This window comes from Diceros bicornis, chromosome 25 (assembly GCF_020826845.1).
Source record: "Diceros bicornis minor isolate mBicDic1 chromosome 25, mDicBic1.mat.cur, whole genome shotgun sequence".
NCBI lineage: Eukaryota > Metazoa > Chordata > Mammalia > Perissodactyla > Rhinocerotidae > Diceros > Diceros bicornis.
Window position 1 is genome coordinate 48,250,800 of NC_080764.1, and position 24,286 is coordinate 48,275,085.

A 24,286-nucleotide genomic window follows, 5' to 3' on the forward strand; every position below is an offset into this window, starting at 1 on the left:
AGTATCCACTCGGCCTCATGAGGGTTAGATGAACTCAGGAGGAGAAGAAAGCCTCGAGAGAGACCCCCTTCCTCCCCATGTGCATAGTTTTCTCTAAATAGAGATTTTACCTTAATGAGGAGAAAAGATTATGAAGTGTCTTGGTCAGTACATTTCAGGGGCTGGTTGCTTGGTACAGGAAGCAGTTTTCCTCCTGGTAGTGGAAGGACAGGAGGAACACAGAACCACAGCTCTTGGGGCTGACCTCCTCTTGGCGGCAGTCCTGCATCCTCGGCTGCTTGAGTAGAGCTGGGGCCAGGCGCCCTGCTGAGTGCCTGGGAGGCTCTGCTGGCCGACACCTGGCCTGGCTTTGAAATAGGGGGACCAATCCTCCCCATTTTAGCACCCAAAGTCCTGCATCCCAGGGACAGCAGGAGGGTTGGACAGCCATGAGCTTCTAGGAACTATTTCTGAGGCTTCCTGAAGCCTTTCGTGTTGTCTTGGTGCCATCCTGTGCTCTCTGCCCGAGCATCTTTGTTCCTACAGGGCACTTACCACAACCTGGGAGAAGGTCTTCACCTTCCTTCCTTCTCTGCCCTACAGATGGTCAGCTCCTTAAGGTAGACAGTGGGTCTTTCATCTTTCTATTACAGTAATAACTTGCAAGAAGAGGTGTTCCTTAAAACTTTACTAAAGTTTTAAATGGGCAAAATTCCTAAGTGTGGGTGTTCCCAAAAACACTTGTTTTGCTTTTATAATTGATTATTTTAGGGGGAGACATTTAATTCTTTCTTTTTAATTACTTTTTCATGTATCCTTGCAGGCTCCACATAAAGGACTCAAAACGTCTTGTCCAGTTGCTAAAAGTTGTTCACAGGGATGACTGGACCCTATTAAGTATTCTTTCATCTGTAGTGAACATTTCACCAAAAAAAACTCTTGAACAGGCTGGAGGGTCAGTACTACATGTTAAAGCCCACGGCCTTGCCCTCCATCTTCCACCTGACTGAGAAGGAGGAGCTGAAGGCCACTGCCGCCCCAGAAGAAATGAGACCAAGATAGCCGCCAGGGACAAGAGGAACATGCCAGTGAAGCAGATGGGAAAGGAGCTTCAGGTTCATCCTCATCCTCGAGGGAAAACCTGAGGGCCCAGGAAGGGTCCCGCAAATTGAAGCGAGCCCTTCTGCAGGGCAAACCCGAACCCAATGCCACCCAGGAAGCCACCAGTCAGGAGCGGGCAAAGAGTCTCTGGAAGGAACTCCAGGAGACAGTGTGGTCTCCACAGCGTGAGGCAGCCAGGGAGATGCAAACAGGTCTGCTGTAGATGCTGGCGATGAGACCGCCTCTTCCCAGCCAGGGCCTGCTGGATAAGAGTGGCATTTCCGTGGGTGACTTTATCCCTCAGGATCTGAGGCATGCAGATTTATTGGCTGGCATCCTTCTTACAGTTTCTCCTCAGCACACACTCAAGAGAGGCCATCTGTCCCTCGAGAGGCTGTTGACCGAAAGAGGCTGAAGAGAGATGTGGAGCCCACCTACAGTGGGGCCAGCCTTGGGCCTGATGAGAGCTTGGCCCAGAGCCCCCACGTTCATCATTCACAATGATGCCTCAGAAACTCTCCCAGAGCCCCTTCACCCTCCAACAGATGTCACCCCGGAGCCAGCCGTGGAAGATGTGCAGGATGAACACAGCAACACCGGCCCCAGGTCCCTCAGCGGGGTCATCCTGTCAGCGCTGGGGCCTAAGAACTCCTGGACTCGCTGCACTCCTACTGCTTCTGGTCCCGGGGGAACAGGAGCACGGGTGCCGCCTGCAGGAGCAGGTGGAGAAGGACAGCGAGCTGAAGAGGGGCAGCTGCCGACAGCCAGGTGCACACGCTGCAGGAGGAGCTGGACGAGCTGAAGGGAGGGGCTCCCTAACTGAGCAGCCTGCTGCCCCCAGCCGAGGTCAGTCCTGGGGCTCAGGGCTCCCCCACTGCCTGCTCCTCATGAGGAGTTTCCTGCTCCACAGCAGACGGCCCCTGAGCACCTCTGTGTGCAGCATGCCTGCTGCTGTCTTGGGAGAAGGCTCTGCTGGTAGCCGCCCCTTGCACACAGGGAGCCCAGGCTGCAGAGCTCACCCCGCTCGCTCTAGGGTGCTCAAGAGGCACCGGTAGTTGTCAGGGTTTAGCAGGTGGGGAAGGAGGCATTGCAGGTCAGCTGGGAAAGCCAGACCTACTCAATGAATGGTGCCTGGATAGTTGGTTTTCCACTTGAACAGGAGAAAATCAGCTTCTGTTGCATCCCTCACACAAATGTAAATTCCAATGAGTTAGGATCTAAATGTGAAATAAAATCGACATAGTAAACTATTGGAAAAGTTATAGGAGACTCTTAACATTATGGGGAGGTGCTTTCCATACATGTTTTAATGAATATCCTTGAACTGAAGTCATTTTGAACATTTTAATAATTTCTTTAAAATTTGAAACATCTTTTTGAGTAGAATACATTCTCTTTTGTAAAAATTAAAACACTAGAGAAATACATAAGCTAAGAAGTGGTAAAAACTCCTATTTCTCACCTACCTCCCAACTTTTATTCCTTGTCGGTAGTAAAATTTGGTGTGTAATCTCCTCCACTGTTTCCTGTGCTTTACCTACATATTTCTCCACCTGTACAAATAGGTTGGATATATTTTTGGTGTGTTTCTTTGCTATGTTTCTGATTTTCCTGCTCTCTTACAGTTTAGTAGTTGTAAACATTGGTTTCTCGATATTCCTTACATATTGAGGGTACCATCTTTTCCCTGTTATACATCCATGGAAAACATTTTCCTACCACATTGCTCATTTAATCTGGATCAGTGCTTGTCTTCCCAGATGTCAGTAACACTTCAAGAGGGAAACGGGTCTATGTGACAGGCTATTCAGGATCTCCGGGACCCCCAGGGCAACAACCAGTAGGACAACCCAAAACAAGAAACAAAACCCATCCCGCATGTTTCCAGATGCATCCTATGGGAAGGACGGCTCCAGTTGAGGACCACTGATGTCCTGGTCAGAGTTATCCACTATGTTCTCCTATCACGTTAAAGCTGTTTCTGTAGTTTCTCGTACCTGATGGTACAATTTGGTGCCTTTGTCTGTTCCTCTTGGTGCCTTTGTCTGTTCTTCTTGGTCAGACTGACCAAGGTTTCTCACTGTTACAGGTCTTTCCAGACAGCCAGCCCTTGACTCCATTGCTCAGGTCTATGTTGTTGTTCCTGTCTGGTGAATTCTCCCTTCATTCTGCTGTCATTGGTTTTATTGTGGTGTTGTTCTGGCTCTTGGAGGGAAGTGCTCAGCTTGCTGTACAGGTGATATTCCCTGATACCTGCAGTGGAGGCTGTGTCCCTTCTTCGGTCCCCTTGTCCCCACGTCATGGATTTGCCTCATGCTGCTCTCATTGCTGTTCATTTCTAAAGAGTTTCTCCTGTCTGTCTGGATTCCCTCTTTAACCTGAGAGATTTAGAAGGGTGTGGACAGATTTTCAAGTGGCTATGTTGGGGGAGGGGAGCCAATATTTTGTGATTATTTTTTACTTTTATTGCTTTAAGTTCCAGTAATATAGTCACTTATAGATTTCTGCTTTTTGGACTCTTTAGAGATTTCATTGTGGCTTAGCACACAGTCCATTGTGGTGACTGTTTCATCGTGGTTTGAGGAGAATGTTCGCTCTCCACTAGATGCTTACGTTGTCCCTGGGGCTGAGGCTAGATCTAGCTTTTTTGTGTTTGTCAGCAGATCTGTTTCCTAACTTACTGTATCACTTGACCTGTGGCTTTTTAAGAGAGGTAAGGTAGGTTTCCCTGTGGAAAGGGAAGGCACCTCCCTTGGGGTGCCTGTGTCTTCTTGTTTGTCCAGTTTTGCTTTATGTTTCAAGACCATATTGTTAGGTGCATAAGTGTCCCTGACAGTTATCAACACAGAGAACCCCTTTTTGTCCCATTTAAAGTCTTATTTCTTTATCTCCTTATTTTCAACCATATTATATCCCTTTATTTTATAACAATATTTTAACTCAACTTGAGAACCTTCATGTTTTTATAGAGCAATTTGATCTATTTACAATTGTGATTATTGATAAATTGGAATGTGAGTCTACCATTTAATTTAATTTTTAATTTGTTAGGTTTTCTCATGATTTTTCTATTCCTTTAGTGGGTGTCTTTCAGCTTTTAGGAACAACCATTTCTGCCTCTCTTTCTGTAAATGCTTAGAGTTGATCAGTTCCTGTGTTTTACACTCCCAACTCATCACCTTCCGGTCCCCGGCTTGAGAATATCTGATCTTAGTTCTGTGTTCTTATTTTCCCCATCAAGCAACCAGGATTGGATGTAAGTATACGTTTTATTGGTTACTTTGTTCACAACTGTTTATTGTATCCAGATTTTTCCTCCTTTTGGAAAGATTTGATGCTATTTTGGAACTCATATGACAGTGAAATTTTGAGACGAATCGAGTCTGAGATAGTCCTTAGGTACTGATGCTGGGGAGCTAGCACCTAACCTCTTAAAGTTGCATTGGTGTGTCAGCAGAGTCGGGATGAGGTCAGAGATATTTAAAAACGTGGAATTGAATGAGGTTTCCTGGAGACACTGTAGCTGTGGAAGGGCCCTGGGCCCAGCCTAGGAGCAGGCAGTGTTTGCAGAGGTGTAGCTGAAGAGGGTCCAGGAAAGGGGCCTGAAATGGTGGAGCATGAAGTTGCAGGAACCATGAGGGGAAAGGGTATTGCAGAAAGGAAGGGTGCTCAGCTGGATGGGATACAGCTCTGATCAGAATGGAGAAAAGATGGCTGGACTCGGCCACATGGGATCACTGGTGACCTCAGTCTCCTTGAGAGGGTGAGAATAAAGCTGGGTCTAGAGTGGGGGAAGGGAAGCCATGGGAGGGCAGTAGGTATGAGGCACTTTATTTAAGAGGTTTAGCCATGAAGGGGAGTTGGGAAAGTGGACAATAACCAAAAGGGAGCATGGGTCCAAGGGAGAGTTTTGTTTGTAAGGCGGAGATTAGCTACAAGGTGTCTGTGCTGCAGGTAGGACCAGATAGGGAGGAGGAGTCTGCTGGGCCCTGAAGAGGTGCCGGGCTGGGCTCCTGTTATGAGAGGTTTGGGGATTCGATTGGAGAGGTAAAAGAAACTTTCCACTCCAAACAAATGGACTGAAGGTATATTTTATTATAGAGAGGATGGTAAAGGTGATAGTCCGCAAACAGATCTGAATAGGTCAAATAATAAGAGGGAAAAAACACCAGCTCGACTGGAAAGGGAAAACATCCCCATCGGCTGAGATAGCAGCACATTTGAATAGGTCATATAATAAGAGGGAAAAACATCAGATCTATCGGATAAGGAAACACCAGATCGACTGAAGTGAAATGACACAAATCAACCAGAAAGAGAAACACCAGGTTGACTGAAAAGAGAACACATCAGATCAATTACTTCACAATAAATCAATTACTCACAACATCCATGCCCCACTGCTGGGAGAGTCCTGTCAATTGACACTGCTGGGCGGGAATCACAGTCCTGGGCAAGGCGTCTCTTCCACAGGTGGAACGCTCACCGTGTCTCAGTCTCCAGCAGTTTATATAAGCAGTTACAGAGTTTACAGAGAGAGCATTCAATGTTCCCATGCACAAATGGTTATCAGTGGCGTACTAGCACTGAGCCCCACCCTCTGGCTATTGTCCCAGCCCAGTAGTTGTGTACGTGCATTGTTTACCCTGCTTATCCTCCCAGCCCAGCTCAGATGGCCAGTCTGCCCCAGGCTGCGGCGCTTGAGGGGCCTTGAATTTTTTACACATTGCAACCATCTCCATGGGAGAAGGGCCAGTTCCCACCATGCAGAAAGCAGCTTTTATATTTCTTTTTGTGCTGGTGGCTGTAGGTCAATGGAGCGGCCAAACATGGCTGTACTAATGTCAAGAGAGCTCCGCTGCCTGGTGACGGGCAGAGAGCAAGAGGACAGATGTGGTCGTGGAAAGGGCGCCCTGTGCCTCTGCTCCTGTATTCCTGGAGCGTGAGGTGGGCAGTGGTTGGGAGTGGAGGGGCGATGCAGAAGGTGTTAGGTGAACGGCAGGGGGAGGAGGGAGAGGGAGAGAGGACACTGTGGCTTGGTCTTCATGGCTCACATGGAGCTCCCCACTGGGATCTCCGATCACCAACTGTTGACTCTCTTTGATGTTTTCATCAAAATGTCGGCTCTCTTGATGGTTCCCAAGGCTATTATGAATTTGTTCATCAATGAAGGAATCTTTGGGTCATTTTTAAGGGATTCTATGTCAAAGGGGCTCTACATGTGTTTATTCAGTCCATCATCTGTACCCAATCCCTTTGTTTTTGGACAGATTCCATACAACAGAGCAGCCGAGCCAGTGGCCTGCAGGTTCCAGGGTTAGGGAGATTTGCCCTCCAGAAAGCCGATGCTGGTTGGTATTCTCACAGGACGTGGTGCTCTGTCCCTGAGCCCGCTCTAATTCTGGGTGTCATGACATTATAAATCCTGGGGCAGTTCTGTCAGGGCCCATGGTTGGCATTTCTGTGATTAGTGAGGGCAAACATTTTTCTGTGATCATTATCTGTCACTTCCCTGACTGTGCTGTCACCTGCCTTGCTCACTGAGCTCTGAACTTTCCTGGTAGAACCAGGACGTTCACTCTCTATCCAGTGTGATTGCACGTTCCCTCAGTGTACTTGCTTCAAAAATATCTGTTTTCTTCACATTCTTTGATTCCTTGTACATATAATCTAGATTTAATCTGGAGCTTTAAAAATGTTTTATTGTGGAAAACCTTGAACATACACAAATTAAACAGAAAAGTGTGATAGCCCCCCATGTTTCTATTACCCAGCTTCAACATTTATTAATATTCTGATATTCCTGTTTCGTCTATATTTCTACCCACTCCCTACCTTCCATTGATTATTTTTTAATTAATAGATTGTTTTTTAGGAAAGTTTTAGATGGACAGAGAAATTCAGCAGAGAGTGCAGAGCATTTCTCCCTCCTCCCCCACAGTTTCCCCTACGGTTAACATCTTGCTTGACCACCTGTGTTAGTGCAGTCCATTCCTTACAAGTGAGGAGCTGATGCTCATAGAGCGTTCATAACCAAGTCCGTAGTTTACATTAAAGTTCATTGTCTTGCTGTCATGTACTTGGATTTTGACAAATGCATAATCTCATGTATCCACCATGACAGTATCCTACGGAAGAGTTGGATTGCCCTAAAATCCCTGTGCTTTACCTCTTCGTCCCTTGCCCCCCAACTCCTGGCAACACTGATCTTTATACTGTTTCTCTAGTTTTGCCTTTTCTGGAATGTCGTGTAATTGGAATATATGAAAACTATGGAACAGTGTATATAGCCTTTTCCGGTTGGCTTCTTTCACTTAGCAGTATGTATTTAAGTGTCCACTATGTCTTTTTGTGACTTGATAGCTCATTTCTTTTTTTTTCCTTTTTGTATATTGAGTCAAAATATACATAACAAAAAGTGTTTCATCTTAACCATTTTTAAGTGTATACTTCAATGGCGTTAAATACATTTCCACAGTTGTACAGTCACCACCACTATTCATCCACATAACTCTTGTAAATCTGAAACTCTATACCTATTAAACAATAACCCTCCCTTCTCCCCTCCCCCAGCCCTTGGCAGCCACCATTCTACTTACTCTCTCTATGATTTGACTACTCTCAGTTCATACAGTATTTGTCTTTTTGTGACTGGCTTATTTCAGTTAGCATAATGTCTCCAAGGTTAATCCATGTATAGCATATTGGAGAATTTGCTTCCTTTTTAAGACTGAATAATATTCCATTGTATGGATATACTACATTTTGTGTATCCACTCATGTGTCAATAAACACTTGGGTTGCTTCCACGTTTTAGCTATTGTAAATAATACTGCTATGAACATGGGTGTACAAATATCTCTTCAAGGCTCTGCTTTCAAGTCTTTTGGGTGTATATGCAGAAGTGGAATTGCTGGATCACATGATAATTCTATGTTCAATTTTTTGGAGGAACATCCACACTGTTTTCCATAGCAGCTGCACCATTTTACATTCCTATCAACAGTGTACAAGTGTTCCCATTTTGCCGCATCTTGGCCAACACTTGCTGTTTTGTCTTTTCGATAGCACTCAACTTAGTGGGTGTGAGGTGGTGTCTCATTGTGGTTTTGATGTGCATTTCCCTAATGATTAGTGGTGTTGAGCATCTTTTCATGTGCTTATATGCCATTTCTAAGTCTTCTTTCGCAACGGAGTCTTCAAATCCATGCCCATTTTTGAATTGGCTTGTTTTTTATTTGTTTAATTTAGGACTTCTCTGTATATTCTGGATACCAGTCTCTTGTCAGAAATATGATTTGCGAATATTTTGTCCCACTCTGTGGGTGCCTCTTGATGTACCAACTTATAAAATTTTCATGGAGTTCAATTTTTCCATTGTTTTTCTTTTGTTACCTGTGCCTTTGGTGTCATATCCAAGAAATCATTGCCAAGTCTGGTGTCATGAAGATTTAATCTCATGTTTTCTTCTAAGAATTTTCTTGTTTGAGGTCTTACATTTATGTCCTTGATCCATTTTGAGTTAATTTTTGTATCTAGTGTTGGATGGGGTCCAGCTTCAAGATTTTGCATGGGGATATCCAGTTTTCCCAGCACCATTTGTTGAAAAGAAACCTTTCTCCATTCCATGGTCTTGGCACCCTTGTCAAAAATCACTTGACCATATATGTGAGGGTTTGTTTCTGGGCTTGCTATTCTATGCCATTGATCTCTATGTTTGTCTTTATGACAATACCATACTATTGATTACTGTAGCTTTGTAGTAAGTTTTGAAATCAGGAAGTGTGAGTCCTCCAGTTTTGTTCTTCTTTTGCAAGATTGTTGTTGGCTGTTCTGAGTCCCTTGAGATTCCATGTGAATTTTAGGACGGGTTTTTCTATTTCTGCAAAAAATATCATTAGGATTTGGATAGGGAATACATTGAATCTGTAGATTGCTTTGGGTAATACTGACACTTTAACAATAGTAAGCCTTCCAATCCATGAACATGGGATGTGTGTCCATTTATGAACGTCTTCTTTAATTTCTTTCTGAAATGTTTTGTAGTTTTTATGGTGTAAGCCTTTCACCTCCTTGGTTAAGTTAATTCCTAAGCATGTTATTCTTTCTGATACTATTATAAATGAATTGTTTTTGTAATTTCCTTTCCAGAGAGCTCATGGTTCGTGTATAGAAATGCTGCCGATTTTTGTGTGTTGACTTTGTATCCTGCTACTTTTCTGAATTCATTTGTTAGATCAAACGGCTTTTTTGTGGAGTCTTTTGGATTTTTCTACATACGACATGATATCGTCTTCAAACAGAGACCATTTTACTTATTTCTTTCCAATTTAGATGCCTTTTATTTATTTATTTATTTTTATTGCCTCATGGTTCTGGCTTGAACTTTCAATACTGTGTTGAATAGAAGTGGTGCAAGTGAGCATCCTTGCCTTGTTCCTGATCTTAGAGGAAAAGCTTTCAGTCTTCCATCATTCAGTAATATGTTTGCTGTGTGTTTTTCATATATGGCTTATGTTATGTTGAGGCACTTTCCTTCTATTCCTAGTTTGTTGAGTGTTTTATCATGAAAGGGCGTTGAATTTTGCCAATTGGTTTTCTGCATCAATTGAGTTGGTCATTTTTTTCCCCTTCATTTTCTGGATGTGGCTTATTACATTGATCGATTTTTGTATACCAGGAATAAATTTCACTTGGTGGTAGTGTATAACTCTTTTAATATGCTATTGAATTCATTTTTAATTGGCTAGTATTTTGTTGAGGATTTTTGCATCTATGTTCATCAGGGATAATGGTCTGTAATTTTATTTTCTTTTAGTGTCCTTGTCTAGTGTTGGTATCAGGGTAATGCTGGCCTCGTAAAGTGAGCTTGGAAGTGTTCCCTCTTTTTCAATATTTGACAGAGTGTAAGAAATCTTGTTTTTAATACTTCTTTAAATGTTTTGGTAGAATTCACCAGTGCAGTCATCTGGTCCTGGGTTTTACTTTGTTGAGAGATTTTTTTTTTAGATTTCTTTAAATATTAGTGACATATAACATATGTAAGTTTTAGGTGTTCAAGATGGTGATTTGTGAAAGGATTACCACAATACCCTGAGTTAACACCTCCATTCCCTCACATAATTAACTTGTTTTTTCTAGTGATCACTTTCAAGATCTACTCTCTTAACAAATTTCAAGTCTATAATATAGTATTGTTAATTATGATCACCATGCTGTACATTAGATCCCCAAAACTTGTTCATTTTACAGCTAGAAATTTGTGCAATTTGACTCACATCTCCCCATTTCCCCTAACCCCGGGACCCTGGGAAACCCATTCTTGTCTCTATTCCTTTGAGTTGGGCTTTTTTCGATTTCACATATGAGTGAGAATATATAGTATTTGTCTTTCTCCGTCTGACTTATATCACTTAGCGCAATGCCTCAAGGTCCATCCATGGTATCTCAAAATGCAGGATTTCATTCTCCTGCATGGCTGAATAATATCCCATTATATATTACATGTATACATATATCTCACATTTTCTTTATCTATTTATCCATTGAGGGACACCTGGATTGTGTCCATGTTCTCTGTTTGTGAATAATGTTGAAATGAACATGGGGGTGCAGATATCTCTTCAGAATAGTGACTTCATTTCCTTTGGATATACAAGCAGAAGTGGAATTGCTCATTTATATATATTTCTATTTTTATTTTTTTGAGAAAATTCCATATTTTTTCCATAGTGACTGTAGCAATTTACATTCATACCATCAGTGCACAGGGTTCTCTCTTCTATACAGCCTCGCCAACACTTGTTGTCTGTTGTCTCTTTGAGAATAACCATTCTAGCAGGTGTGAGGTGATATCTCATTGTAGTTTTGATTTCATTTCCCTGATGATGAGTGATTACGAGCATCTTTTCATGTACCTGTTGACCATTTTTATGTCTTCTTTGGAAAAGTATCTATTCAGGTCCTTTGACCATTTTCATATTGTTTTGTTGGTTTCTTTGCTGTTGAGTTGTAAGAGTTTCTTATATACTGTGGATATTAACCCCTTTAGTTTGCCGATTTTTTCATTTGCTATGCAGAAGCTTTTTAGATTGATGTCATCCCACTTGTTAAGTTTTGCATTTGTTGCTTGCACTTTTGATATTATATCCAAAAAACTCGATGTCAAGACCAGTTTCATGGGGCTTTTTTCTCTATATTTTCTTCTAGTTGTTTTATATTTGGTGTCTTACCTTTAAGTCTTTAATTCAATTTGGGATCATTTTTAGAGTGGTGTAAAATAGGGGTCCAATTTCAGTTTTCTGCATGTGGTTATCCAGTTTTCCCAACAGCATTTGTTGTAGAAACTATCCATTCCCCATGGAGTCTTCTTAGCTGACTTGTCAACTGTTAGCAAACTGTATGTGTGTGGTTTTATTTCTGGGTCCTTGATTCTGTTCTATTGGTCTAGATGTCTCATTTTATACCTGTATCATACTGTTTTTATTACTATAGATTTGTAATAAAATTTGAAATCAGAAATTGTGATGCCTTCAGCTTTTTCTTTCTCGGGGTTCCTTTGGTTATTGGAGGTCTTTTGTGGATCCACATGAATATTAGGATTATCTGTTCTATTTCTCTGAAAAATGCCATGGGAATTTTAATAGGAATTGCAGAGAATCTTGAGATGGCATTGAATAGCATGAACATTTTAACAATACTAATTCTTCTGATCCATGAGCATAAGATATCTTTTCATTTCTTTGTGTCTTTGATTTCTTTCCTCTGTGTCTTATAGTTGTTAGTTTCTAGATCTTTCACCTTCTTGGTTAAATTTATTCATGAGTATTTTACTATTTTTGATGGCATTGTAAATAGGATTTTTTTCTTTATATCATTTTTTTTAATAATTTTTATTTATTTATTTGTTCCCCCAAAGCCCCAGTAGATAGTTGTATGTCATAGCTCCACGTCCTTCTAGTTGCTGTATGTGGGACTCGGCCTCAGCATGGCCGGAGACGTGGTGCGTCAGTGCGCGCCCAGGATCCGAACCCCGGCCGCCAGCAGTGGAGCTCGCACACTTTACTGCTAAGCCACGGGGCCGGCCCTTTATATCATTTTTAAATAGTTCATTGTTAGTGTAGAGAAAGGCAAGAGATTTCTATATGTTGATTTTGTCTCCTGCAGCTTGAGTGAATTTGTTTATTAGTCCTAACAGTTTGGGGAGGAGTCTTTAAGTATTTCTCTACATAAAATCATATCTGCAAACAGAGACCACTTTGTTTCTTCATTTCCAATTTAGATGCTTTATATTTCTTTCTCTGGCCAAATGTCTCTGGTTAAGACTTGCAGCAGTATGTTGAAGAGTGGTGTTGAGACTGGGCTCCCTTGTCTTGTTCTTTGTCTTAGCAAGAAAGCTTTCAACCTTTCACTGTTCAATATGATGTTAGCTGTGGGTTTGTCATGTAAACCTTTTATTATGTTTAGGTATGTTCCTTCTGTAACCCTTTCTTGAGAGTTTTTATCATGAAGGGGCGTTGAATTTGTCAAACTGCTTTTTCTGATTTGAGAGATTATTTTAGGATTTTTATCTTTCATTCTATCAATGTGGTGCATCACATTCATTGATTTGCATCATGTTGAACTTGATCATGTTGTTTGATCCTTTTTTTGAGTTTAGATAGTTTTGTTACAATGTGTCTTGGAGAAGAATGTTTTAGTTTGAAATTTTAGGGTGACTGATCGGCTTCAGGACCTTGGATGTCTACATCTCTCCCCAGATTTGGGAGGGTGTCAGCTGCTACTTTTTTAAGTCAACTTTCTTTTCCTTTCTCCCTGTCTTCTCCTCTGGTATTTTAATAATGCTTATCTATTTCTTTTCAAGGTATCCCATAATTCACACTGCCTTTCCCCAATCTTATCTGTTCCTTTTTTTTCTTTTTGCTCCTTTGACTCGATGATTTCAGATGACACATCTTCTAGTGCACTAATTATTTCTTGTACATGGTTGAATCTGATTTAGAAGGTCTCTATTGAATTCTTCAGTTCAGTCATTGTGTTCTTCAACTCTAGGATTTCTGTTTATTTTTCCTTAACGATTTCTGTTTCTATGTTGAACTTCTCACTTGTTCATGCACTATTTCCTTATTTTATTTAGTAGTCTATCTTTGTTTCCTTAGAGTTTTATGAATTTCTCAAAGAGCATTGTTCTGAAGTCTTTGTCACATAGTTCCTATATCTCCATTTCTTTGTCGGTCATTGGAGTTTTATTCTTTTTCTTTGGTGGTGTCATGGATCTTTGATTATTCATGATCCTTGTGACCTTCCATTGGTGTCTGCAAATTTGAGGAAGTAGGCATTTCTTCCACTTATTACAGACTGGCTTTAGTAAACCAAAGCCTTCACATTCAGCCCATCTAGGGGTCCTGGGTAGGCCATCTGGTGGTGTCCAGGGGCAGGCTTGTTGCTGGAGTCCTTGAGCAGCCTGGTACTGGGGTGAGTGGAAAGCTTGGGTCCACGGTATTGTGTCTGGCCCTGGGCACAGCTGGGACCCTGAGTTCACGAGTAACCCCACTGGACCCTGGTTTGGCAGGTCCTCATTGAGAGCCTGTGACCACAGGAGTCATCCAGGGCCATGAGAGTTGGCCAGAGCTGGGATGATCTGAGAGTCTTGGCTCACGGGAGCCTGCCAGAAGCCTGTGCCATGAGAGACAGTTTGTGCTGGTGTGGGCCAGAAGTCTGGATTCCTGGTAGCCTGGGGCCACAGGAGCTACCTGAGATTGCAGGAGCCAGCAGGCGCTGGGTCAAGATGGAAGACTGGGTTCATGGGAACCTGCCAGTGCCTGGTGCCATGGGAGCTGCCTGGGGCCGCCTGAGTCAGCAAGCACCTGGGTGGGCTGGGGGCTTGGTTCTGCAGAAGCCTGTCAGAAGCCTGGTTCCATGAGAGCTGTCTATGGCTGCTGGAACTGGCAGGTGGTGTGCTAAGCCACGGGCCTGAGTTCCTAGTAGCCCCCGGGGAGCCTGGAGCCATGGAATCTACCTGGGGTAGATCTCTTAGAACTCAATTATAAAAAACAAAGAAGTTTGAAATGAAACTTCATTCAAAGAAATTTGAAATGAAACCATTTTCATTGGTTACCCAATGAAAATGGGTAACTAGCTGCAATGGACATGTCTCCAGGTGAAACACAGATGGCCAATAAGCACTAGATAGATGCTCAGTATCATAAATCATTAAGAAAATGCAAATTCAAAGCATAGTGTGATACTATTTCACACTCAAAATGAAGGCTATACTCCACATAATGGAAAGTAACAAGTGTTAGTAAAGATATGGAGAATGGGAAACCCACATACATTACTGGTGGGAAAGTAATTTGATGCATCCACTGCAGAAAACAGTTTGCCATTTTTAAAAATCTTAAACCTAGAATTACCATGGACCAGGAGAGTCACAAGGTTGGTATGTCCAAAAGACCATTGGAAACATATGTTCAAAGAAAAACTTTTCCATGGATATTCAAAGCAACATTATTCACAGTGGTCCAAAAGTGGAACAAACCCAAATTTCTATCCAGTTATGACTGCATAAACCAAATGTGCCCTATTCATAATATAGGACATTATGGAGCCATAAAAAGGAATAAGCTACTGCTACATGCTCGGCCATGGATGAACCTTGAAACATGTGTGCTCACTGAAGTCGTCCACAAAGGCCACAGATAGCATGATGCCATTTGAATGAACTGTCCAGAATAGGCAAATCAATAGGGAGAGAAAACAGATGAGTTGTTTTCATGGGCTTGGGTTAGGAGAAAATAGTGTGAATGAGTATGGGTTTGTTTGGGGGTGTTGAAAATGTTCTGGAATTAGTTAGTGGTGATAACCACACGACATAATCATTGTACTAAATGGCACTGAACTGTATACTTTAAATGCTTACAACAGTGTATTCTGTGTTAAGTAGATTCTCCATAAAAATTTTGAATTTTTTAAATTAATCAGGGTATTGATTAATTTTAATTTAGTTAATTTAAAGTTGGTTGGGATAGTTAATAAGGGTAATTAATAGAGTTATTAGGGATAGGGCACATTGTAGCCAAGAGAGTAAATATCCGATGATGGCTATAGTAACAGATCCTAAAATTGTACAAGCAACAGTCTAAAATCCAGTCTGTTTCCATTGTCGCCAACTTGGAAAGACCAGCCATGAAAATAGGTCAGTGATCTCGGGGGCCTTGGGTATCTTTTAAAAGATTTAGGTAACATTACGCAATATTTTAACCTCTTGGGCCATCTGGTGGAGGTAGGTTTGAACTTGTGTGTTGATGTACATTCAGCAAGTGGTTCTAAGAAAGGCAAAAACCCCTCCTTCGTTGGTTGGTATAGACAATCTAGGGCCAGGCCATTCTCTAAAACCATTTAGGCAAGAGACTCATGAGACTGTTCCACAAGGGCTAGGATAGGGTCTTATGGAGTTGTTGTCGATGTTGGGTTAAGGTTTTTGATACTTCTTGGTTGCCTCAGTTACCTGATTTTGCGTGGGTAGGGCCACCGCACCTGTGTCCAGTCCAGTCAGTCAGTCCTAGTAGAACTGAACACCCAGTCCTATAGGACTGACAGTGTCTCTATGGGTTGGTGGTAGCCAGTCAGGGCAGGAACCTCAGGGGACCTGCAACCTGAGGGAAGCAGGCTGAGATAGAAACAATGATGTATTGCAGAATATAGCTTGGAGAAATCTGCTCAGAGGGCTGGGGAAGAGAGAGCCTCACTGTGTGAGAGCCTTGTGATATCAGCCTACAGTAAAACCCAAAAGTGGATGTTCCTGGTGTGAAATATTCATTACGGCCTTTGGAAGTAAAACCAGTAATTTGCACCCATTCACTAGTTACCTATGCTATATGATTTCAGGGGGTATGGTTAAAGTGTTTGTCGGCCAAGATCTGTTTGGGCCTGAGCACAAAATCACCAAGGTGGTCTCGAAGGCTACCCCAAAATGACTCCTCAAGGAGCAGTTGGGGCAGAAAGTGGGTGGAGCATTTTGAAGGAAGCCTGGGGCAAAGATGTTGTGCGATTGAGTTGGGTAAAACTGAGTGTCTCCGCAGGGTAAGCCCTTCAGCTGGGGTACAATAGGTGATTGGAGGCCAAGTGACAGACCCTGCGGCTCCTGATTCCCAGTGCACGGGCAGGCCTCTCAGCCCATTGGACATAAATGGTGGTGGTGTTTGTGAAGCATCTTGATGGCAGTGTGGAAAGTATAGGCGACGTGTGGTGGGAGACGTCATGATAGTGTCGGGAGGAGCTGTGTGTGAGATTACGGTGTTGAAGGGGAAGGACTGGAGGCAGGTGCAGTGGGTGTGTGACCAACAATGGTCAGTGAAGGGACAGCCGGGGGGTAACTGGGGAAAGCAGGGACCAGCAGAAGTCATGTGTTTAAAACAAGACACCAGACCCAAATGGAGCCGCTTAGGCTATGCCTCACATAAACAAGTCGAGACTTAATTAGACTTTTGGCCCAGGAATAGAATCTTAAACCAGTCAATCAGGAATCACCTCATGCGCAGCAGGTAGGTCATCTTCCTGATAGAACCCTGCCATCCTCTAAAGGAAAGTAACCTTGCAGTAACCAACCCGCTTTTTTATCTAGTGTAACTTCCTTGTTCTTGCTCCCTTCTGCCTATAAATTCCTTCATTTTGTAGAACTCCTTGGAGGTCCTTTCTCTCTGCTAGACTGGATGCTGCCTGATTCATGAACTGTTGAATAAAGCCAATAAGATGTTTAAAATTTACTGAATTTTATTTTGTTTTGTACCAGTTTGGTGGCAGCAGTGGGATCCAAAGGAGACGCCTGATGGCTTCGAGGATGAGAAACAGTCATTGGTACCAGCAAAACCTTTGAGTTCTCCATCTTTTTCACTGTTTCTGAGGGCTGTGGGTAAGTTTCTCTTGGATCTGAGATCCACTCTGTTTGCCTTGACCTCCTGATCTACCTGGCTTTCCAGTCCAGGGTCAGTGGGTCAGTCTAGACTGACAGGATGCTCTAAGAGAGCATCAGTCTTAGCACTTGGTTAGTCAGCAGTGCCAGGCAAAGGCTTAGTGGTTCAGCTTGAGCTGCCAGATGGTTCTGCCAGGAACCCGAGTCCCTGGCCCTTAGTTAGTCCACAGTCCCCGTTTGTTGGGGTCTGCTGGGTGAGTCTGCAGTCTCCATGTGTTAGGGTCTGCTGCTTCAGTCCGTGGTTCTTGCTAATGGAGAGGAGTGGAAGAAATGTGTGCTCCATGCACATCCAATCTTTGAAAACTTCCTGCGTGCATTTTACATGCATTTTGACCTCTGTTGACTGTTGATGGGTTCTAAGGAAATGGGGAAGGCACAGTGAGGAGGAACTGTGGGTTTCTTCACGACTACCTCGAGGAGGGCCCCCCCCCCACCTGAACAGCCATCCGGCACTATTAGAAATGAAAGACATCCGATCACCGTGGATTGGAACACTCCTTATTGTGACGGTATCAACATTATCCAAAGAGATCAACAAATGCAGTGCAGTCCTTATCAAAATCCCAAGGGCATTTTGTGCTGAAATAGAAAAAAACCCATCCTAAGATTCTTATGGAATCTCAAATAAGCCCAGATACCAAAAATAATCTTGAAAGGAGATACTAAGTTGGAGGACTGATTCTTCCTGATTGAAAACTTACTATAAATCTACAGTATCAAAACAGCATTGTCATGGCATAAAGACAGCCATATTGAGCAATGGAAACAGAATTGAGAGCCCAGAAATTAACCCTCACCCATGTGATCAAATGATGTTTGACAAGGGTGCCAAGATTATTAAATGGGGAAAAGTCTTTTCAACAAGTTGTGCTGGAAATAGTGGATATCTACATGCAAAGGAATCAACTTGGACATTTACCTAACACTGTATACATAACTTGATTCCCAGTGAATCAAATACCTAAGTGTAAGAGCTAATGCTATAATACCCTTAGAAGAAAACATAAGGCAAAACTTGACAAGATAGGATTTGGTAATGATTTCATGGTTCTGACACCCAAGAGCAGCCAATAAAATAGGAAAATACATATGCTGGACTTCATGGATATTAAAAAGTTTTGTGCCTCAAAAGCCATTATCAACAGAGTAAAAGCACAACCCATAGGATGGGCGACCATATTTGCAAACCATGTATCTGACAAAGGCTTAATATCCAGAATAGTTAGAGAACTCCTAAATTCAACAACAAAAAACAAACAACTCAAATCAAATTTGAACAAAGTATATGAGTAGACATTTGCTCAAAGAAGATATGCAAATAACCAATAAGCATATGAAAAGATGCTCATCATCAGTAATCATTAGGGAAATGCAAATCAGATACACAGTGAGAGACCACCTCACATTCATTAGGATGGCATCTATCAAAAAGAAAAAAAAAAGAAGAAGAAAAAGAATAGAACCACTGTTGGCCAAGATGTGGAGAAGTTGGAACCCTTGTGTATTGTGGTGGGAATATATCGTTGCTTTAGAAATCAGTATAACAATTCCTAAAAAAAATTAAAAATATAATTATATAGGACCCAGCAATTCCTATTCTGGGTGTATACCCCACCAAGGAGTTGAAAGCATGTTCTCAAAGACATATTTCAACACTCATGTTCATGGCATCATTATTCATAATAGCTAAAACATGGAAGCCACACAAGTATTGTAATCAAGGAAGGGCTTACAGCCCAATGCACCCATTAGCCAAACAGGATACCCGCTCTTGTAGAAGAGGAAAAAGCTTTATTACGAGGTTGGCCAGCAAAGAGACGAAGGTTAAATATTTCTCCCCAATGGGCTGTTGAAAAGGGCTTGAAAAGGGCAAAGGAGCGGGTGCAGTAAGTTTGGGAGCAGTCCTAGGCATTTTGTGCAAGCACAGATTTTCATGTTCTGTCACACATCCCACGTTCAAAAGATGGTGTCCTTAACATGATTGGCAGGGGAGTTCTTGGTCCCCCAGTTCATCCTCCAGTCACTTATTTTGTGCAAGCACAGATTTTCATGTTCTGTCACACATCCCACGTTCAAAAGACGGTGTCCTTAACATGATTGGCAGGGGAGTTCTTGGTCCCCCAGTTCATCCTCCAGTCACTTATGCAGTTGCAGTTTGAGTCTTGCAAGCCGTCTTGTTGTCTCATTGGTTCAAAGTAGTTGAAACTTGCTTAAGGAAGAGAAATGGAGTTTCTGAAAAGCAACTCTCGGCCCAAGATTAAATCCTTAGTAAATATCATATGGGATATGGCTTAAAAAAGTAGTCTCCAGGGTACTGTTGAGAAAAATCTGGCTGGGGCCCCATTTTATTTTGGGCTTGGTTGTGGGCCTTGCTATGGTATCTGTCCAGGGATGTATGGATGAGCAAAATGTGCTATATACATACAATGGTATATTATTCATCCTTGAAAAATGAAGGAAAGTCTAATATACGGCACACCATGGATGAACCTTCAAGATATTACTCTAAATGAAATAAGCTAGTCACAAAAATACAACCTTGTGTGATTTCCCTTCTAGAGCTTCCTGAAATCACCAGATTCAGAGAGACAGAAAGTAGAATGGTGTTTGCCAGTGGGTGGGAGGAGGGGGAATGGGGGATTATTCATGAATGGGTATAGAGTTTCAGTTTTGTAAAATGAGAAGTGTTCTGAAGATGGATCGTGGTGATGATTGCACAGCAATATTAATGTCTTCAATACACTTCAATACACATTAAAACATACTTAATGTATCTATGGGGCCTGATGACTTGTCCTGGCCGAGCACATGCTTGTGCTGTTGCACATCTTACCCCTCACTGTGCAGTTGGGAAACTGGCCTAGAAAGAGGCAGGTACTGTCCCAGACCACAGGAGGTCATCAGAGTCCTGAAGACTAGAGAGAGCTCCAGCTTACTTGGCCAAGGCTCCACCTCTTCCCTCAGGTTTCCTTTGGCAATGAGTGGCTTTAAGATCCTAGAGGATTGCTGCGCACCCTTTTCCATATGGGGTCATTTTCCTCTCCTCATCATCACACCTGCACAGGCACACTCCGTCATACTTGACTTCTCATATGGAGAACACTGAGGTGCAGTCAAGAAAGAGCTGACACCGGGGATGTGACAAGAGGCAGGAGGGAGAGAGGTTGGAGGCAGCTCTCCCACGGGGCAGTAGCATCCGTTCTCCTAGATTCGTGCACAGGGGCCCAGAGATGGGAAGAGGAATCCCTAAGGTTCCTAGGTGTCTACCTGTTCCAGATCCATCCCTGGCCCAGCCTGGGGATCACAGGACTGGGGTCCTGCAGTCCACCTCTGTGGGCACCCAAAACTGTGATGAGCCCATCCTCCCTTTGTGTAGGCATTGGGAACAGGAGAGAAGATCTCAGTGAGGGTCCTCCTGTATAAAGTGGAGTGCATCCAGCGAGTGACTCCAAGTGTTCCATGCACTCACTACATGTCTGTTGGACTAGGTTCTCTGTTGATGACCTACTGTGCTCTGAAACCCTGAGAAAATGATTTCCAGCCCCTGGAGATCCTTTAGAACTGACGAGGCTAGGGGGCTTGGGTGGATGAGAACTGAGGATAAGGAAGAAGATGCCAGAGCACTGGACACCAAGTCCAGAGTCCAGGGAGAAGACTAATCCTTGTTGGACCCTTGCGGTCCTCATCTGGAAGTAGGGGAAATCATTGTCATGGCTGCAGTTAGGATGCCTTAGGAGTGAAGAGGACACCTGGTGGGGAAAAGCAAGAGAGGTGCACGGTAGGCTCCCGAGATTCCTCCCACTCCCTCGAAGCTGACAGGTCCTGCTGCTTTACCCCTGGGACCCTGGAGAGCATCTGCCTTGAGGACACCTGAAGAAAGATTCCTTTCTGTTTGGAGTTCCGGCCTGGGCAGCAGTGCTAGTTCTGGCCACGAGGGGGCGGGCAGCCTCTTGTGTCAGTGGTGGCCAGTGAGTTTTTGCTTTTATTTTTTTTCAGTTGTATTGAGGTATACTTGATATACAGCACTAAGTTAACATTGCTGTGTGGTATATTTGAAACTTGCTAAGAGAGTAGATCCTAAAAAGTCTCATCATCAGGAAACAATCTTTTTTTCTGTTTGGTGATTGATGTTAACTAAACTTATTTTGGTAACCATTACATAATATATATATATATCAAGTCATTCTGCTGTAATCCTGGAATTTACTTGGTGTCCACTGAACTATTCTTGAGCTCCTGGAGCAGCGAAGAGTCAACCAGAGGTCTTTCTGGCTGTCCCCCTGCCTCAGAAACAACTTGTACCTCCTATTACTAGTGTTCATCTCCACAATGAAAGTTGGTCAAAAGCAGGGGGCGGGGTGCAAGATCTACCCATATACTCATTCAGCAGCTGTGTCCTGAGCACTCACCCTGTGCCAGGTGCCCTGGTGGGCTGAAGTGCAGGATGAAAATGACCAAGTGGTCCCTGCCTGCCGGGAGCTCACAGTCTAGAGGGGAAATGGACAAAAGCAAAGACATGAGAAAGAAAAGAGCAAGTGCTGTAGAGAAACACATCAGGGGGCTGTGAGGGAGGGCTGGGCGTCACTGGGTAGGAGGGTCTGAAAGACCTCTCTAGGGTGACATTTTCTGGGACCGGAATGACAAGAGGGAGTCAGCCTTGCACAAGTCTGGGAGCAGTGTGTCAGGGAGATGGCACCACTGGTCCTGAGTCTCACAGGCAGAAGTGAGTTTGGCCAGAGGAGGTTAGAAAGGTGGCCAATGCAACTGGAGGGAGGCTGGGAGAAGAGAACAGGAGCTAGGGTGGAAGGTAGGGCCAGGGCCTGGTAGGCTGTGTTTGTTACCTTTCCCTCTCTGACTTCATTGCCCCTAACCTTGCATTTCAAAACAACAAATGTTGACAATCTCACAATTTGTGTGGGTCAGCAATCAGGCATGTTTTAGCTGGGTGCCTCTGTCTCAGTGAGTTTAACAGATTGGGGCTGTGGCCTCAACTGAGGCTCGACTAGGGGAGGACTGGCCCACAAGTTCACTCTCAGCCTTCAGAATTCATTTTGTATTGAGAGCCTGAGTTCCTTTCTGTCTGTTGGCCCAGGCACTCCCTTGCTTCTCTCTTCAATGTGCCTCCACATTGGGCAGCCCCAATACACCGGTATTTGATTCCTCACTTCCAGGGATTTGACAGAGTGAGAGAGAGAGAGATGGCACATGAGAGAGGGAGTAAGAGGAAGTGAGAGACATTTTTAGTTAAAATTTAGACAAGACATCCCATCACTTTGGCTCTTATTATGTTCAGAAGCCAGTTACTAACCTCTTTGTGGTTCCACGGGGAAGTGTATAACATGGGTGGGGCTTACTGGGTACCACTGTGGAGGCTGCCCACCTCATAGGCCAAGATGAGGCACTTCGGTCTCATTCTCCATAAAACAGGAAACAATTGAATGGTTTTATGCCACAGATGGCAATATCTGAATTTCCATTAGTTGCAACCCCCTCATGGTGTTGACCTGAAAATGAGGCCAAGTTGGAAGTGACTGTCCCAATATCACATTCTTGGAGCCCAGGCCTGTTTTGAGTGGTGTTCTGTACTACATCCCACCCCTCCTTGTTATTCTTCCATCTCTAAGTTTGTGCCTTAGGTACATGTGACACCAGCCCACAGGGGTAATAGATATTATCTCATATACACCGGGTGATGTCCCTAGGAAGTAGATTCTAGCTTGATTCCCATGGTGCAGGTTTAGAGACTGGGGAGGACCTGAGAGGCACAGGGACTATCCCAGGATGAAGAAATAGTAAGGAAAAGGAGGTCTGCATTCATCTCTGTCTCCTCAAAACTAGGTCCCTAGTTAGGTTTCCAGGGACCTGTGGGTAGGGCTATGTGGTCTCATTGTGTACAGTTCAAGAGATGACGTGGGGTCATAGACCTCAACAGATCTTAGAACTCTGGTAACCAGGCACCCACATTGCCCCATCCACCTCACTTGATTGGAGACAGTCAACAGGCAAAGATGTTTTGTTGTTGTTTCCCAACTTTTGGAGGATCTGGGCTCAAAAAATCCCAGAAAGAGAATCTTTTTGGTAGTTGGCGATGTTGGCTCAGCCTTAATTCTTGACGCCTCTGGGCATCTGGCAGGAGGCTGTGAAAGGTAACACGGGGCAGCCCAGGGGAGGCTAGTGCAGGCCAGGGCACAGCTGTGATCCCACCTGATCAGCCCCACACCCCTTGCCCCTCTTTGTGTGTGTGTGTGTGTGTGCATGTGTCTGTGAGGAGGAGAGAAGGCAGGACATAAGGGGCGGGTCATTCCTGAGCAGGTGCTGGTTGTTAGGTGTCGGAAACCTAACAGCTAGGTCATGTTCATACTTCAGGCCATGCCTGGCAGCATGAGAAGGTGAGCACCTCTACTCATATTGTTACCGAGCACTAGAGGATTCATCTCCTTCCCTCCCTGACCAGAGTTCTTTGCAGAGATGCCCCTCTGTGCCTGAACTGAGGAACAGATATTCTCTTGGTGGTTGGCCCCAGTGGCAGTGTGCAGGCAGCCCCTGATTTCTTCTGGCCCAGTTCCCAGGCAGTCTTTGCAGAACTCCACTCATTAGGTTGTCGAGTAACTGCCCAATGGTTTCAACTCCACAAACTCACTAGACAAGGGGCAGGTACATGAGGCCACCCACACTTTCCAGTGCTGCTCTGAGATGAGAGCAGGAGCAGAGGGTCTCCACACTCAGGAGCTTGAGATGATGAGGTTGGACTAGAACTAGGGAGGGACCAGACTCAGGCTGTCCCTTTTTGAAGCTAAAGGGGATGTACATGAATGTCACCTTGCCTGGCTAGGAGATGAGCTGCCGTGACCCTCTTACCCTTGTCCGGTGTGAGCTTCTGGAGGCCACTGAGGCAGAGCCAGATGGTAAGGGGGACTGCAGGCTGGGTATTCCTGGAAGGGAGTGGGATCTTTCTTGTGTTTAGAAGGTCACATGGAAAGTCAGCTATGTGGGTGAATCTTTGTTTTTATCCCACTCCAGCGTCAGCTGCTGAGCTCCAGCCAGCGGCAGAAGAAGAGCAGTGGGCAGTGGTGGAGGTAGAGCTGGCTCCAGCTCCGTTGACACCACCCCCTCTAGCACTGGAGCCAGTGTCCCCTCCACCAGCAGTGTTGGAGGTGGAGCAAGGGCCAACATGGGCTCCAGCAGGAGTAGGAGCTGCTTAGCTAGAGTCACCTGGACCATCATTTCTAGTGA

The 24,286-nt window shown here is 43.9% G+C and overlaps 1 long non-coding RNA gene across 1 annotated transcript; it reads left to right on the forward strand.

Annotated features, from left to right (window-relative positions):
* The first annotated feature begins 1,719 nt into the window (after positions 1 to 1,719).
* Positions 1,720 to 24,257, forward strand: LOC131421887 (uncharacterized). Its single transcript, XR_009223976.1, has 3 exons — positions 1,720 to 1,926; positions 16,874 to 16,993; positions 24,074 to 24,257. It is a non-coding gene; the product is annotated as an uncharacterized LOC131421887 (long non-coding RNA).
* The last annotated feature ends 29 nt before the right edge of the window (positions 24,258 to 24,286 follow it).